The sequence below is a fragment of the Lactuca serriola genome, chromosome 2 (assembly GCF_051521515.1).
Source record: "Lactuca serriola cultivar US96UC23 chromosome 2, Lser_US96UC23_V15, whole genome shotgun sequence".
In the NCBI taxonomy this organism is placed as follows: Eukaryota; Viridiplantae; Streptophyta; class Magnoliopsida; order Asterales; family Asteraceae; genus Lactuca; species Lactuca serriola.
Genome location: NC_136409.1, coordinates 77,394,591 through 77,410,568, shown reverse-complemented (window position 1 = coordinate 77,410,568; position 15,978 = coordinate 77,394,591).

Genomic DNA, 15,978 nt, shown 5'->3' with positions numbered 1-15,978 from the left:
TTGCAAAACATCCCCTCCATTATTAATCAGTCCTATAATCCTAAAATTAATATCAAATTAATTTCTGATTAATGACTAATAAATAATATGATTTAAAAGTAATATATCAATCTTATAATATATTAATAAAATCATTATGAGTACCAATTTATTATTCATATAATAAATCCTACTCTCTCTCTCTCTCTCTCTCTCTCTCTCTCCTCTAGTCATCTTATCAAGTTGCATGAGTGAAGCCAACCCAAAAGGACCATGCTACAAATCAAATCAAGTACACACCAATTATAGTTATGGGCTTAGAAACCTAATCCAACAGTCTTCCAATTGGATAATTCTAATGACTATTATTGCAAGTATGACTTCAGAATCTTACTAGTAATCGTAGCTTTCAAAAGTGGCTGTTGAACTCTGATCATATCAGTAACGTGTCCTTTAGATAAGTGATCAAATATTCCTCCATTATACAAGATATCGTATGGAAATGAAACATGGATTGTAATCATTCTCTTTGTCCAATATTTGTTTCTTGATTTCCGATTTATGATGACTGAATTAGACTACAATCAAACACATCAACTTAGTTCAGGCTTGGCCAAACGCTTAGGGTGTTATCACTAAATCATCGAGGGGCCCATAGATATTGCTTTTATCTCAATAAGAGTACAAGGAACAGATAAAATTCGACTCATATGATTATACTATTTACTCATCAAATCACACACAACAATACGTTTTATAACATCAAGTTACTGATGCATTTACATATTATCAATGCGAAACTGACTTGTAAACAACAACTATATGTATCCGCTTCAAGACTATAAGATATCATCATCTCATAATCACTCGTGATAAAATCCATGAAGTGATTCAAATGAGCATGAGTTTAATCCAATAATCAAATTCCTATTTCAGGAGTACTCATGAACACTACAACAAACATTTGCTATGTCTAAGCTGTTAGACAATCTACAGTCGGATTCATGACAATCTCAGCTCATTACTTACTTCCAAAGTATGATCGACTGTGGATATTTGAACAACCTAGTTATTCGGGAAGTAAAACATGCGAAGTGAAACACAAGAATAATCTAATCCAATATGGTCTCAAACTTTTTAATATAAATAAAACACTTATTATTTAATCACCATTTAATCAAACCTTACTCATTGTATAATGTTTCGATCAATCAACTTAATAATTGAATTAAAACAATAGTCATCCGATGCTCCAAGCATGCACACCATGTTTATCTATGGCCCTTCCTTTGTGAAATATATCAATTGAACACATTTTCAATGATGCTCATTTCACAATTCCCTAATCCTTAATATAAGTGTAAGAATGCAAAAGTTATTTCTACTAATAGAATCTTTTGGATCTAAACTTACATGCAATGATCCTTTTTTAATGTCAAGGAACCAAAGTCACAGAGACTTGGCCAATGATATTACAAAGCATTCCATTGGAGAACAATTTCATAGAACAAAAGTCTCACATTCAAAGAGCATTCCTTGAATATCCTTCTTGCATTAAAGTTAACAACTTACACATAGATTCTTAATATCCACCTCCCATTATGGAAACATTTCCATAATTGTCATATGACAATCCATCCTTAATAGAATCATATCTATTCAGAATTATATCAATATGGTCCATCTATTACTATACTTCCAACTGTCCACAAGCAACCATTCTTTGGTAAACCTTATATTGTCCTCAATAGTTGTTTAAAAACTTTAGTCATATCAAGTTCTGGTAAAATTTTCTCTCTTAATGCACTAGGCATTTAGAAAAATCAGAATAGGCGAATATTATATAACATATGCAATCGATCCTATACCCAAAGCATATGAGATATGATTCATAATGTCTTACATAAAGATATGATATTAGACCAGTATCTTGCCATAATATTTTCATGTATGGAATTTCGTATGTTGAAATATTTCAACATGACATTCATATACGTTCATGACCAAGTTCTATTAAAATTTCAATCTAAACCTTTTAGATTCAAAATGAAGTATTACTTCTCTATCCCTTAAGCCTTACTATAGCGAATGAACTTCCAAATTCTGTGACTTTGCAAATTTTGAACTTTGTTTCCTATAAATAGCATTGTTAACTTACAACACTTAACATAATAATCACGCTCCCACTAGTATAACAATTATGTTCTTACCAACATAAAAATTATGCTCCTACTAGTTTTGACATGTACTCAGAAATCAACTGGACTTCTAGAAATCAATACCTATTGACTTTCATACCAAAGTTCAGATTTCTGATACGTGGTGCTTGGATAAGTCTTTTCCTAGACTTCTAAAGCTTATACACCTTTCAATAGATAACTTATGTGTATGTCTAAACCTTTTTAAGAACTTATAGCAATAAGTCCCAAATGTTCAAACTATTTTCCATTTCTCACAATTCGAAATATGAAAAGGGATGTCGTAATCATACTCGAATTTGAGAATGCAATTACCACAACTGCTTACTCCAATCCTTTAAAATCTACTTGTCAAAGTGTATCCTAACAATCATTTTCATGAAGTAGAGAGAAACCTCTTACCACTTAGATTTTATGGTGTATGTTCTCCTATCCATGTGGATTCGTCATTTACAACCACTATTATAAAGACAAGGTTTATGAAAAATTCAAACTCATATGGACTGAACTTTCCAATTTCTTGCCATCCGACAACACATGTGCCTACCATTTCTTCCAAGTTATAGACCAACTCACCCACACTGATCAATGTACTTTCACTGATCAAGGTACTTTTACTTATACAATAAAATGAGAACTCATAGAACTCACATGCATAGTCAACATTATTGGAACGGGCTCATAAACACGAATATGTCAACACGATAGGATATCAATCTCAGGTCGTGTGCTAGTGATAACTAAAAGGTTTATTCATGATTAGTTCTTGAAACTATTCAAGATGATTTAGACTCCCACTGACCTCTTGACATATAAGATACTATGTCAAGCAACATTCCTTGACAAAAAAATATTCAAGAGTTAGTGTGGATTCTTATCAAGATAACACTTCATGTGATTGGTCTTAGTTGGTATTTGTTTTAGCCAAAACATCACAACTACAATTTCAAATTTGCAAGAGTAATACACATTTCTACTCCACATTTCATGAGGTGTAATAAACCTAATTAGTATGCGTCACTCAAGGTACAACATGGAGTAACTAGAGTATAACTCTAAAAATTGATTTTGGAACGAAGTATGATTCATCTTCTTGATTTAACCATTCCAACAATACCCGATTCCTCTTCTTAGTCATATAAATGCACTAAGATTTCCTTAGAGGATCAATTGCGACATAGTTCCATAATCATTCGGATGATCATAAGACATGATACTAAAGTACTCTCCTTTCCTCTTAGATTGGAGAAACTTTTATCTTTTGGCCCAATTTGATTCTTCTTATTCGTTCTGCTATACATTGAAACCTTCAAATGTATCGAAATCACACTTAAACTTGTAAGCATAATCATATTTACTGAACTATCAGTAAATCATGATGAATAGAATTATTGTCCTTTGTGGTGGATCTGACCAATCCAAATCATTGTGTACTAGATCCTTTAGTCTTTCATTTGACTCACATACATATGTGGACAACGAAATAGCCCTAGTTTCCTAAGGATCAAGATTTTCATACATCACACAATTCAAATCATATGATTCCAAGTTTCTATCTAATTGAATCTTAGGTGATGAGAATCCTTCCCCACTTGGAAAATTTCGACACTACCACAAACGATATAACCAATAATCAAATCCTTTTTCAACATTGCTAACAATAGAAATATAAACACCAATTTTCACAAATGCCATTGCAAGGAAACATAAAAAAAGATAAAATCAAAAGTTTATTTTATTGACAAAAATGCGGAAAAACTAGTCCTTACAATGCAAATACAAATGAAAACTATGTTTCTGAATATCCCTAAGCAATCTATCATAACTTCTAAGTAATAGCTCCAAATCCTAATCAATGAACCATGTGACCAAAATCCATTTCTTCAGATCAAAATTAGCCTTTACTTCTTCTCAATCTTCCTTCTCTCTTTTAGATTTTGCAAAACATCAAAATGCAATCTTATCACATCATGTATTAAGAATCTATAAATAGGAACTTAATAGAGTTAGATAGTGAATGTACCTGAAGAGGAGTCATACGATTTAACTTTACCATCTCTTAGATCTCTCAGGTAGCCAGGGAAGCTTCGATTCCAATGCCCCTTCTTTTGGTAGTAGAAAGAAATGGACTCTTTAGGAGTGACACATGGAACTATCTTAGAGTCAGCCTTCCTCTTATGGTTAAACTTTTCGACCTTGGCTAATTTCTCTCCTTTAGGAGAAGAAATTATTTCTAGACTATAAACATTGTTATTACCTATGTCCATGGAAATTTGGGAAGTTGATCTTCCAATCAATTTTTCTTTACCAGTGCGCCAAATCATTCATGATTCAACAAAAACTAGCAAATACATCACATTGATAAGGGTCATGTCGTAGTCAGTTATATAGCAGTCCTTAACAAACTGACCATATGACCCAGGAAGCGATTGAAGAACCAAGTCTGTCCAGCTTCCTTGGGAAAACGACACCCAATATTCCTAGTCTGTCAATGTGCAGCTTCATCTTCAGAACGTATGCATACATAGGACTTCCATCTCGATGCTCGCATGCCAATAGGGCTTGAGTGACCTTGAACTTTTCAAGCTGAAGAAAACGTTGGTCATGGAGAATCATTGGAGGAGGTGGAGGAAGAGAATAATGATTTCCAATTCCACCAATTCTCGAAGAAGGGATTGATCTTTCACCTTGATCCAAGAGGAAAACCTTTTCCAAAGGATTTAGGAAGACCATAGTTGTTAGAACTAGACATCTAAAAAAGGGAGAAATTCAAGTTAGTTGATTCAATCCTTAATATAACACCCAAATGAAATATCAATGCTAGGACCCAACACAATAACTCAAAATTCGGAAGGGATGTCATAATCCAATTGTAAATTATTTGAAGGTAGGTAAATGACAATTTACCAATTTACCACGAAAACGAAATTTTAACGAATTAGGTTTTAAATGAAATTCCTAGATCTTTATGAGTTTCATTGAACTTTTCAATGACATGTTCAATATCGATTATGCCCTTTAAGTTTGTGACTAGGATATCGAGGATCACAAACAAGGTGCGAATAACCATGCAAATTAGCTTGGTACTCTCGATGTCATTTATCATCTAATCAATGTGTCTGGTAGCCACAAACGCTCCATTGATCAACGATAATTTACGAGCTACCCATTTTCATCCTTCATTAGTCCCATATTAGTGTGCTGGTTAACCACACATGCTCCATTGACGACCACTAAGGTGCAACGTGCAATTTCATGGGTTAGCATCAAATTTACATTTTCCTAAAGTAACAAAGATTGGGAATTTATAAAATGTTTAGTTACTTTGTATATTCATTATACTTTTAATGAGGATTTAGTGTCCTATCCTACCTATTTGGCTAACGACCCTCCACTAGTCAAGAGTATGGTGGGTAAGAGTGGATACCCAATGGCAGTCGTTTTATAGGCCGCTTCCTTAAACATCCCTTATAGATCAGCTTCGTGAATGAGGCCTACTAACGGTAAGACTAACCTTTTTCTTATACATATATATAATTAAAATTTTAATTTTATATAGTGTAAGGGTGTATTTTAAACTTTTAAAATACTAAGTGGTTTAATCCTTTAATAAATTAAACTTTTAATTCAATAAAAATAAACCATATTATGGATATATTAATTCTCTTTTAATTAAACACTTAATTAATCTTATTAATAAACTCCATGAGGGTGTATTTTAAAATATTCAAAATGCGAGGGTTTAACTAATTAAGTTTCTAAAATCAAAACTTCTAATTTCAAATTTAAACTATAAAACCAAAAGGGTGCAATTTGAAACTTTTCAAAAATACTAGGTTAAATCTTTGAATCAAAGTAATCTTATATTATACAAATTTAACCATATCTTTAATTTTGATAAGGATATCAAGTTACCAATATGAAAAATCGATTTTAGACAATAAAAACGACTTATGATAGATATCATATTCAAAATCTGATCAGAAATTCGAAAAATCCGGAAACTGGCGAGTCAACTCGTCGAGTTGGGCAAGGAACTCGTCGAGTTCAAGAATGAACTCGTCGAGTCTAGCCTCTAGACAGCATGTTTCAATATTTTTCTGCTTTAGACAGTTCACTATTGCAACAATTCAATTGAAAAACATCCTAGGCTCTGATACCACTGATGGGTTTTGAGCATATCTACATTCCTATGTGATCATGCAACCCTAATTGCTTTGGAGCTAAGTTTTTCACTATTGAATATACAAATATAAACACCAAAGAAATCACCCTAGATCTAACATATACAATTCGATTCATATTTAAAATTAGGGTTTGATCATTCCCTCACTTTTTATGTAGCAATAACAAGAACCACAATGACTCTTGAAAGCTTAGTGCCCGAAGTGTTGCACCTCTAATGAAGTTACAAACACTCAATGCAAAGGATGAGTAAGAGAGTTGCTAGAAATCGGTCAGGGTTCTTCCAAAAACAAGGTTTACCGAAAATCCAATTAAGAGGGTCTTTAAATAGTTATGGCTGCTAGGGTTTTCAGGTGGAAACCATAATACCTTGCTTAGGCACCAAGCAGCCCATGGACACTCCTTTTAGAAGCCCTTGGATGAAATCAATAGGGCCTTTCTATAAAATTTCGTCCACTTCATACCAAGGAGTCCAACAGCCCAGTTTTGCAACTATTAATGATTTCCAAAACTGCCCCTCCATTATTAATTAGTCCTTTAATCCCAAAACTAATATCAAATTAATTTATGATTGATCACTAATTAATAATATGATTTCCAAATAATATATCAATCTTATAATATATTAATAAAATCATTCTGAATACTGATTATAATAAATCCTACTCTCTCTCTCTCTCTCTCTCTCTCTCTCTCTCTCCTCTAGTTATCCTATCAAGTTGCATGAGTGAAGGCAACCCAAAAGGACCATGCTTCAAATCAAATCAAGTACACACCGATTATAGTTATGGGCTTAGACACCTAATCCAACATGAATGAGCAGCACTGAGTATGCTGCAAGTTTTACAGAGAAGATGAAGCTTGTTCCTTAACTAATTCCAACTAAACTCTCCAAGGTCAACAAGTTTTCCCACAGATTACCAACGGACTTTGGTCTGATGGTCAAACAAGAAACCACTTTTGAAAGTTGCCATTTGGGCTGATAAGAATGTGGAGATCCAGATAATGGAGAAGGGTCTGGAGATAGCCGAGGTTGGTGAGAAAAAGGAAGTTCGATGGATCTTCGAGGTCCAAAAAGAAAAGTAAATTCTAGAAGTTCGGTTCAAAGAAATTTGGAGGAGGAGGAGGTGAAGCGAATTGGTGCGAAAAGTGCAAGAAGAAGCACCATGGGAAATATGATGGAGAGGTCACTTGTTTTAAATGTGGAAAGCCTGGGCATTATGCCAATTAATGCACCCTCATCAAGAAAGTTTGTTATGGGTGTAATGAGGAAGGGCACATCTCGAGGGACTGCCCAGAGAAGAAGGAGGTGGGAAGGCCTAATGTTCCACTAAAGCCGAAGGCGAGAGCATTCCAAATGACACTGGAAGCTGCAAAGGATGCAACAGATGTCGCTTTAGGTACCTTTCTTGTAAATGGATTACCTGCCAATATATTGTTTGATTCTGGAGAGAATTACTCCTTTATTTCACACAAATTTGGTGGAAGACTATCATTGAATGTAGATAAACTTTTTAATGCTCGAGTTGTAGAAGTTGCCAGTGGCAAATTCATACCTGTTACCCATTGAGTTGAATGGTTTCGACATCGTACTAGGAATGGATTGGCTTAGTACCAATGATGCTGAAATATTATGCAAGAAGAAGATAATAAGAGTAAACCCACCTAGTAGAGAGTCATTTATGGTGTACAGAGACAAACATAGAGTGAATTCTAGAATCATTTCCTTGATGAAAGACATAAAAGGTTTGTCCAAAGGATGCACATCATACGTGGCATTTGTGATCGATGCTAAGAAGGAGATACAAAGAATACAGTGGTGTGTGATTGTCTGGAATTCTTTCCCTAAGATCTTCCTGGATTACACCAGATAGACTAATAGAGTTTCAAATAGACTTGTTTCCAGGATTGACACCAATAGCTAAAGCACCATACCGATTAATACCGACGGAGATACATGAGCTTATGACGCAACTTTAGGAGTTGATGGACAACAATTTTATTAGGCCTAGTTCATCACCCTGGGGAGCTCTGGTGTTATTCATGAAAACGAAGGATGGAAGCATGATGATGTGCATAGACTACCAAGAGCTAAAAAAGGAAACGATAAAGAACAAGTACTCATTGTCAATGATTAATGACCTGTTCGATCAACTGCAAGGTTCGAGCTATTTCTAAAAGATTGATCTCAGGTCAGGATATCATCAGCTGAAGGTGAGAGAGAGAGAGAGAGAAAGAGAGAGAGAGATATTGAGAAAACCGCATTCAAAACGAGATACAGACACTGTGAGTTCTTGGTTATGTCATTTGGACTAACCGATGGTCCATAAGCATTCATGGATTTGATGAACAGGGTTTGTAAACCATTACTCGATAAATTCGTGATAGTGTTCATTGATGACATTCTGATTTACTCAAAGAGCCAGTATGAGCATGGAAAGAATCTACAAGAAGTGTTGGAAGTTCTAAAGAAGAAGAGGTTGTATGCAAAGTTCTCCAAATGTGATTTTTGGATTAGAGAAGTCCAATTCTTGGGTCATGTGGTCAGCCAAGAAGGAATAATGGTTGATCCAGGAAAGACTGAAGCTGTGATGAAGTGGAAATGACCAAAATTTCCCATGGATATTCGAAGCTTTTTGGGATTAGCTGGATATTACTAAAGGTTTATCCAAGGCTTTTCTTCGATAGCTTCTCCATTGACAGCTTTGATCCATAAAGGAGCTACATATGAGTGAGAAACACGAAGAAGCATTCGAGAAGCTAAAGAAGAGGTTGTGTGAAACAACAATTCTTTCTTTACCTAACGGAGTTGAAGACTTCGCAGTCTATAGCGATGCATTGGGAGTTGGGTTAGGTTGTGTTCTAACCTAGAAGGAAAAGGTGATAACATACACCTCTCGACAATTGAAAGAGCATGAAAAGAACTACCCCACTCATGATCAAGAGTTGACAGTGGTAGTATTCGCCCTAAAGATATGGAGGCATTATCTCTTTGGCACGAAGTGCCAACTTTTCACTGATCATAAGACTCTCTAGTATCTCTTTGATCAAAAAGAATTAAATATGAGACAACGACGTTGGCCAGAGTTAATCAAGGATTACAACTGTGAGTTACTTTACCACCCTGCTAAAGCAAATGTTGTAGCCGATGCTCTAGGTAGAAAAGTAAACTTGGAAAGAAAAAGGCCAAGAGCGCTAAGAATTGAAGTTGTCTCAATGATTGTGCAAAGCATCAAGAAAGCTCAGGAAGAAGCTTCAGATAAAAACCACCGCAAGGAAGAACGTTTAGGCAAAACGTTGGTGTTCGGTACAAATTGCCAAGGATTGAAGGTATTCCAAGATAGGATTTGGGTGCCTAACACGGGAGGAATAATGAATCTTTTGATGGAAGAAGCTCACAAGACCATGTACTCGATTCATCCCGACAACACTAAGATGTATAGGGATCTGAAACCTTATGATCGGTGGCCGACGATGAAGCTCAATGTTGCAAAGTATATGGATGAGTGTGTAACATGTACGGGTAGTTAAGGCACAACATCAGAAACCATATGGGAGTTTAGAACCTTTACCTATACCCATGGGTAAATGTGAAGGCATCACCATGGATTTTGTGACTAAACTACTAAGGACAAAGAACGGACATGACATGATTTGGGTATTCGTGGATAATTTCACTAAGAGTGCGCACTTCATAGCAGCCAATGAGAGATGGTATATGGATAAGCTTGCAAATGATTGCGTGAAGGAAGTAGTAAGACTTCATGGTGTTCCTTTAATGATTGTATCAGAACGTGATAGTTTTTTCATGTCAAGGTTTTAGAGGAGTCTACAAGAGGAAATGGGTACGAAATTGTGTTTAAGTACAAACTACCATCCGCAGACTGATGGTCAGAGTGAAAGAACGATTCAAACACCGGAATATATGTTAAGAACATGTAACCTAAAATTCCAAGGTAACTGGGATGAGCATTTACCTTTGGTAGAATTTTCCTACAATAATAGTTTTCACTCGAGCGTCAAGATGACACCTTATCAAGCCTTCTATGGAAAGAAGTGTCGTACGCCGTCTTGTTGGCTTGAAGCTGGAGAAAAGCAGTTTATAGGACCCGAGCTAGTCCATCAGACTGCTGAAAAGCTAAAGGTGATTAAGTAAAGGATGTTAGCAGCTCAAAATCGTCAAACGAGTTACGCTGACAAGAAAAGACGACCGATGACATTCAAAGTTGGAGATTCGGCTTTTCTTAAAGTCTCACTGTGGTAGAGACTGATAAGATTTGGGAAAAGAGGAAACTTGAGTCCAAGGTTTATTGGACCATTCAAAGTTCTTCAGAGGATTGGGAACCAAGCTTACAAGCTATAACTACAAGAAGAACTAGATGGTATTCATAACACTTTCCATGTGTGTTATTTGAGGAAGTTAATGGGAAGAATTCCTGACATAACTCCAATTTCAGAGTTGAGGATGGATTAGAATAAGAGGCGAATTAAAGAGCCTGATGCGATTGTTGACCGTAAGACTAAGAAGTTGCGACGCAAAATGGTCGATTTAGTTCTTGTGCAATGGAAACATACGAATGGGTCGAACCTCAACTGGGAAACAGAGAGTGACATGATGAGTCACTATCCACATCTGTTTGCTGATGCATGATTCTGGGACGGAATCATCCTAAGGAGGAGATAATTGTAACACCTGTGTTTCTAGGCTAAACATTAATGTGATGATGTAATAGTTAGGCTCAACCATTGTAACCCACTTTGAAGTAATAAAGAGGTATTACTTGAATATTATGTGAATTATGTGATTTTATGTGCATTATACTTATTTATAAAATATAATAAATTAAGAGTGTAAATAAGAATTAATAATAAAAGTGTAGATAAACCCAATATCTATGAAGAAAGTGGTAGTGGTCGTGACAAGAATTCCGGAGATATAAAGAACGCTGAAATCCGAGTTATAACGAAGAAGTTATGACTTGTCAAAGTTCTACGGCTAAACCAGCACGACACCACGTAACGTAAAAAATAAATTTTTGATAAATTACTTTTTAGCCTTAGGGATCTAAATGATGTCGAAGTATACATTAAACCGAGAGCATGCATAAAAAGACAGACAGAAACGGAGTCCGTATGTAGAAGTTATGAATTTTACACGGTCGTTTAACATTATAATCTTCTCATACTATTAACTTTAAAATCGGTCGAGAGTTAGTCGATGGAGTTAAAAGGAAAGTTGTAGATATTGTCATTACCTACACGTGGATATAAAGAACATCAAAATCCGATCTCGTATATGAAAGTTATGAATTTTTAAAGATTGGTTATTTTACCTGCGTCCTGCGCCACGTGCCAACACCAGGCTTCGCCTTGGTGCCTATGCAAGGCCCCTGAAAGCCTAAAAATAGAGGTGCAAATCATCAATTTTCATCGTCCGTTTCAACTCCTTTCTATCCAATTACCCCAAGTCCTTTCTTCCTTTTCCTAGTACTTTCTAAGTGCTAGAGGCGAGTCCCGGAGCGCCAGAAGCCTCTGAGAAGAAGAGCATTCAACTCAGAAGTTCCACCCCTGTAGAGCCCGGTTCCTAGCCACCACCCCCCGGTAAGTGAGATATGCTTACCCTACTTTAAATATAGCTTATATTTAAATATAATATCGTTATTATGAACCTATAAAGAAGATTTATCAGTGATTCAAAGTCGTTATACTAAATGAACTACTTACTGGAGAGGTGTCTAGAATGGTTACATTGGGTTTGGTTGTTGGATTTCAGAAAAGCTATATGCCAAAATGGTCCTGCCTCCCAACTGTCCCACCTAGCTGATCCATACTTGATAGATCATGAAGTAGACTCTGAGTTAATGATGAATCTAGACTAATAATTAGTCGCAATGAGTATTAGAATAAAATCTAGTGGTAATAATACTTGGTTTCGTCGAAGGAAATTATATTGTTAAGAAGCGAAGTGTTGTCCAAGTTTGAATCATCACTTTAACAAGTTAGTGCATATTTACTTTTATCTTACACATAGGTATGAACTAAATTATATAAATTACGTGCTATGTGTGCGTATTATTTGTTTACTTGATATCTATGCTAGATGAACATTTTTATACAAGTTTTAAATGATTTAAACTGTGTATGCATTTTATATCTACAAAAATGTCGGGGTAAAATATGGGTAGATGAAATAGACGATGTGTGATAAAATGATGAGAGGCCTCGATGTTAACGATGGAAAAGATGTGGGTACTTCTGTTGTATCTGATCTTCTTGCTCCCAAGTGACTTCAGGTCCCTGCTATGCCTTCCATCGAACCTTCACTATCGATATGCGACTTTGTTTTGTTCGTTTGACTTCCCTACCCATGATCTTTACTGGTTCTTCCACAAAGTTAAGACTCTCATTTATCTCGATTTCATCGAGTGGAATCACAAGGTTCTCGTCGGATAGACACTTCTTGAGGTTTGACATGTGGAAGACAGGGTGTACGTTGTTAAGTTATTGAGGTAGACGGAGTTTGTAAGTTACTGGGCTAATTCTAGCAATAATCTCGAATGGCCCAATATACATTGGGTTTAGCTTTCCATGCTTTCTGAAGCGTATCATGCCCTTCCCTAGAGAGACCGTCAATAGAACGCGGTCACCAACTTGGAATTCCAAGGGTTTTCGTCTCTTGTCTGCATAGCTCTTTTGTCTATCTATTGAGGCTGTCAATCGTTCTCGGATTTGGAAGATCTTTTCAGTGGTTTCTCGAATGATTTCCGGGCCCGTGAGAGTCATATTAGGAACTTGCCCTTTAGCTATTTGCGTATCACCTACTTCAACACAACACAGAGGGGATCTGCACTTACGACCATAGAAGGCTTCAAATGGGTCAACCTTGATGCTAGAGTGGTAGCTGTTGTTATATGAAAACTCAACAAGTGGCAAATGGGTATCCCATGTCTTACCAAAGTCGATAACACATGATCTTAGCATTTAGTGTTTGAATGCTTCTCTCACTCTTCCTGTTAGTTTATGGATGGTAGGCTATACTCATATCCAACCTAGTTTCAAGAGCCTTCTGAAGTGATTGCCAGAATCGCAAATCTACTGTCTCTATCCGAGATAATAGATATGGAAACACCATGCAGTCGAACTATCTCTCGAATGTAAGTTCTGGTTAGTTTCTCCATCTTGTCTGTTTCTTTGATTGGCAGGAAGTGGGCGGACTTGGTTAATCTGTCGACGATTACCCAGATAGTGTCATGACCACCCATAGTCTTGGGTAACTTGGTTATGAAGTCCGTTGTAATTCGCTCCCACTTCCACTAAGGTATTTCTGGTTGCTATAACAAACCTGATGGCTTTTGGTATTCTACCTTTACTTTGGTGCAAGTTAGGCACTTTCCCACGTAGGTAGAAATTTCGGCTTTCATGTTTGGCCACCAATAGAGTTTCTTGAGATCTAGATACATCTTATCTGAGCCTGGGTGAATAGAGTATCTAGTCTTGTGTGCTTCATTCATGACAACCTCCCTGTAACCACCGAACATTGGAGTCTAGATTCGGTTCATGAAATAACGAACTCCGTCTCCCTTTTACTCAAAGTTCTTCTCCATTCCTCTTAAGGCTTCACCCGCCACATTTTCTGGTATTAAGGCTTCCAGCTAAGCCTCTTTGATTTGCGTGGACAGATGGGAATGAATTGTCATGGTTAGTGCCTTCACCCTACGACCTGAGTACTCATTTTGACTGTGGGCATCTGCTACTACATTGGCTTTACCGGAATGATAGCGAATTTCACATTCGAAATCATTGAGTAACTCTACCCATCATTGTTGTCACATGTTAAGTTCTTTCTAATCAAAGATGTGTTGAAGGCTTTTGTGTTCCGTGAAGATAGTTCACTTGGTACCATATAGGTAATGTCTCTAGATTTTTAGAGCAAAGACCACTTCTCCCAATTCAAAATTGTGAGTAGTGTAGTTGGCTTCGTGTGCCTTAAGCTATCTCGGGGCATAAGAAATAACTTTTCCTCGCTGCATAAGCACACAGCCTAACCCCTGATTGGATGCATCGCAGTACACAACGAAATCCTCTGTCCTTTCTGGAAGAGACAAGATAGGTGCGTTGCATAGGGCTTACTTCAAGGTTCAAAACACAGTGTCTTGTTTCTCTCCCCAGCTAAAAGTTACACCCTACTGAGTCAGGGCAGTAAGAGGTTTAGCGATTTTGGAGAAGTTTCATATGAATTTGCGATAATAGCCAACAAGACCCAATATTTGATGGCTTTTTTGTGGACGTTCTCGGTGCTGACCAATTCTCGAATGCCTTTATTTAGGAAGGGTCCACGTGTATGCCTTCTTCGCTGACCATGTGACCAAGGCAATTTACCTTCCTAATCCAAAACTCGCACTTTCAGAATTTCGCGTATAGCTTTTCCACCCTTAATGTTTCTAGAACTTATCTTAAGTGATGACTATGTTCTTCCTCGCTTCGTGAATAGATAAGTATATCATCTATGAATACTATCATGAATTTGTCTAGAAAAGGCTGACACACTCGATTCATTAAGTCCATGAACATGGCGGGTGTGTTGGTTAGACCAAAGGGCATCACCACAAACTTGTAGTGACCATATCGAGTTCAGAATGTTGTCTTGGGAACATCACTCTCCTAGACTCATAATTGATGGTACCCTGATCTTATGTCGATCTTCGAAAAGTAGTTGGCTCCTTGGAGTTGGTCCAACAAATTGTCTATCCTGGGTAGAGGGTAGCGGTTCTTAAGGGTAAGCTTGTTTAGTTCACGGTAGTCTATGCACATTCGGAAAGATCCATCCTTCATCTTTACTAACAAGACCGGTGCTCCCCAGGGTGATAAGCTTGACCTAATGAATCCCTTACTGAGTAGTTCCTTTAGCTGGCTGGATAATTCCTGCATTTCTGCTGGTGCTAGACGATACGGGGATTTGGCTACGGGGGTACCTCCGAGAAGAAAGTCGATTCAAAACTTGACTTTGCGTTCAGGAGGAACTCCTGGAAGATCTTCGGGGAAGATATCAGGAAAGTTGCAGACTTCGGGGATGCTCTCGAGGTCTTTAACTTCTTGTTTTTCGTTAACTACATGGCTTTCGGAGGTATTTTTGAGCTTTGATGCACGAAATGATGCGAATGCTCGTGCTGAGATTGTCTCCATAGATAACGAGGGCTTCACCATTTGGCAGATTGAGGCGAATGGCTTTTTCGTAGCACAAGATCTCGGCACGATGAGGACTTAGCCAATCCATGCCGATGATGACATCGAAGTTTTTTATGGAGACTGGCATAAGGTTAATTGGAAAGAAATAATCGTTTAGAGTTAGTGTACAACCTATGAATACATCGTTAGTGGTCTCTTTCTTCCTGTTAGCCATCTCTACAGTGAACGTTTCGTTTAGTGATTGGGATGGTGTTTGAGTAAGTGTTTGAATTTATGGCTAACGAAACTTCTGTTCGCACCACTATTAAATAGAATGCATGCATAAGACTTGTCGAGGAGGAACGTACCCGTGACTACGGTGGGATCTGCTACTGCCTCCTCTTGGCCCATTGCAAGCACTCTCCCCGTGTTGCTAGCATTTCTTATCTTG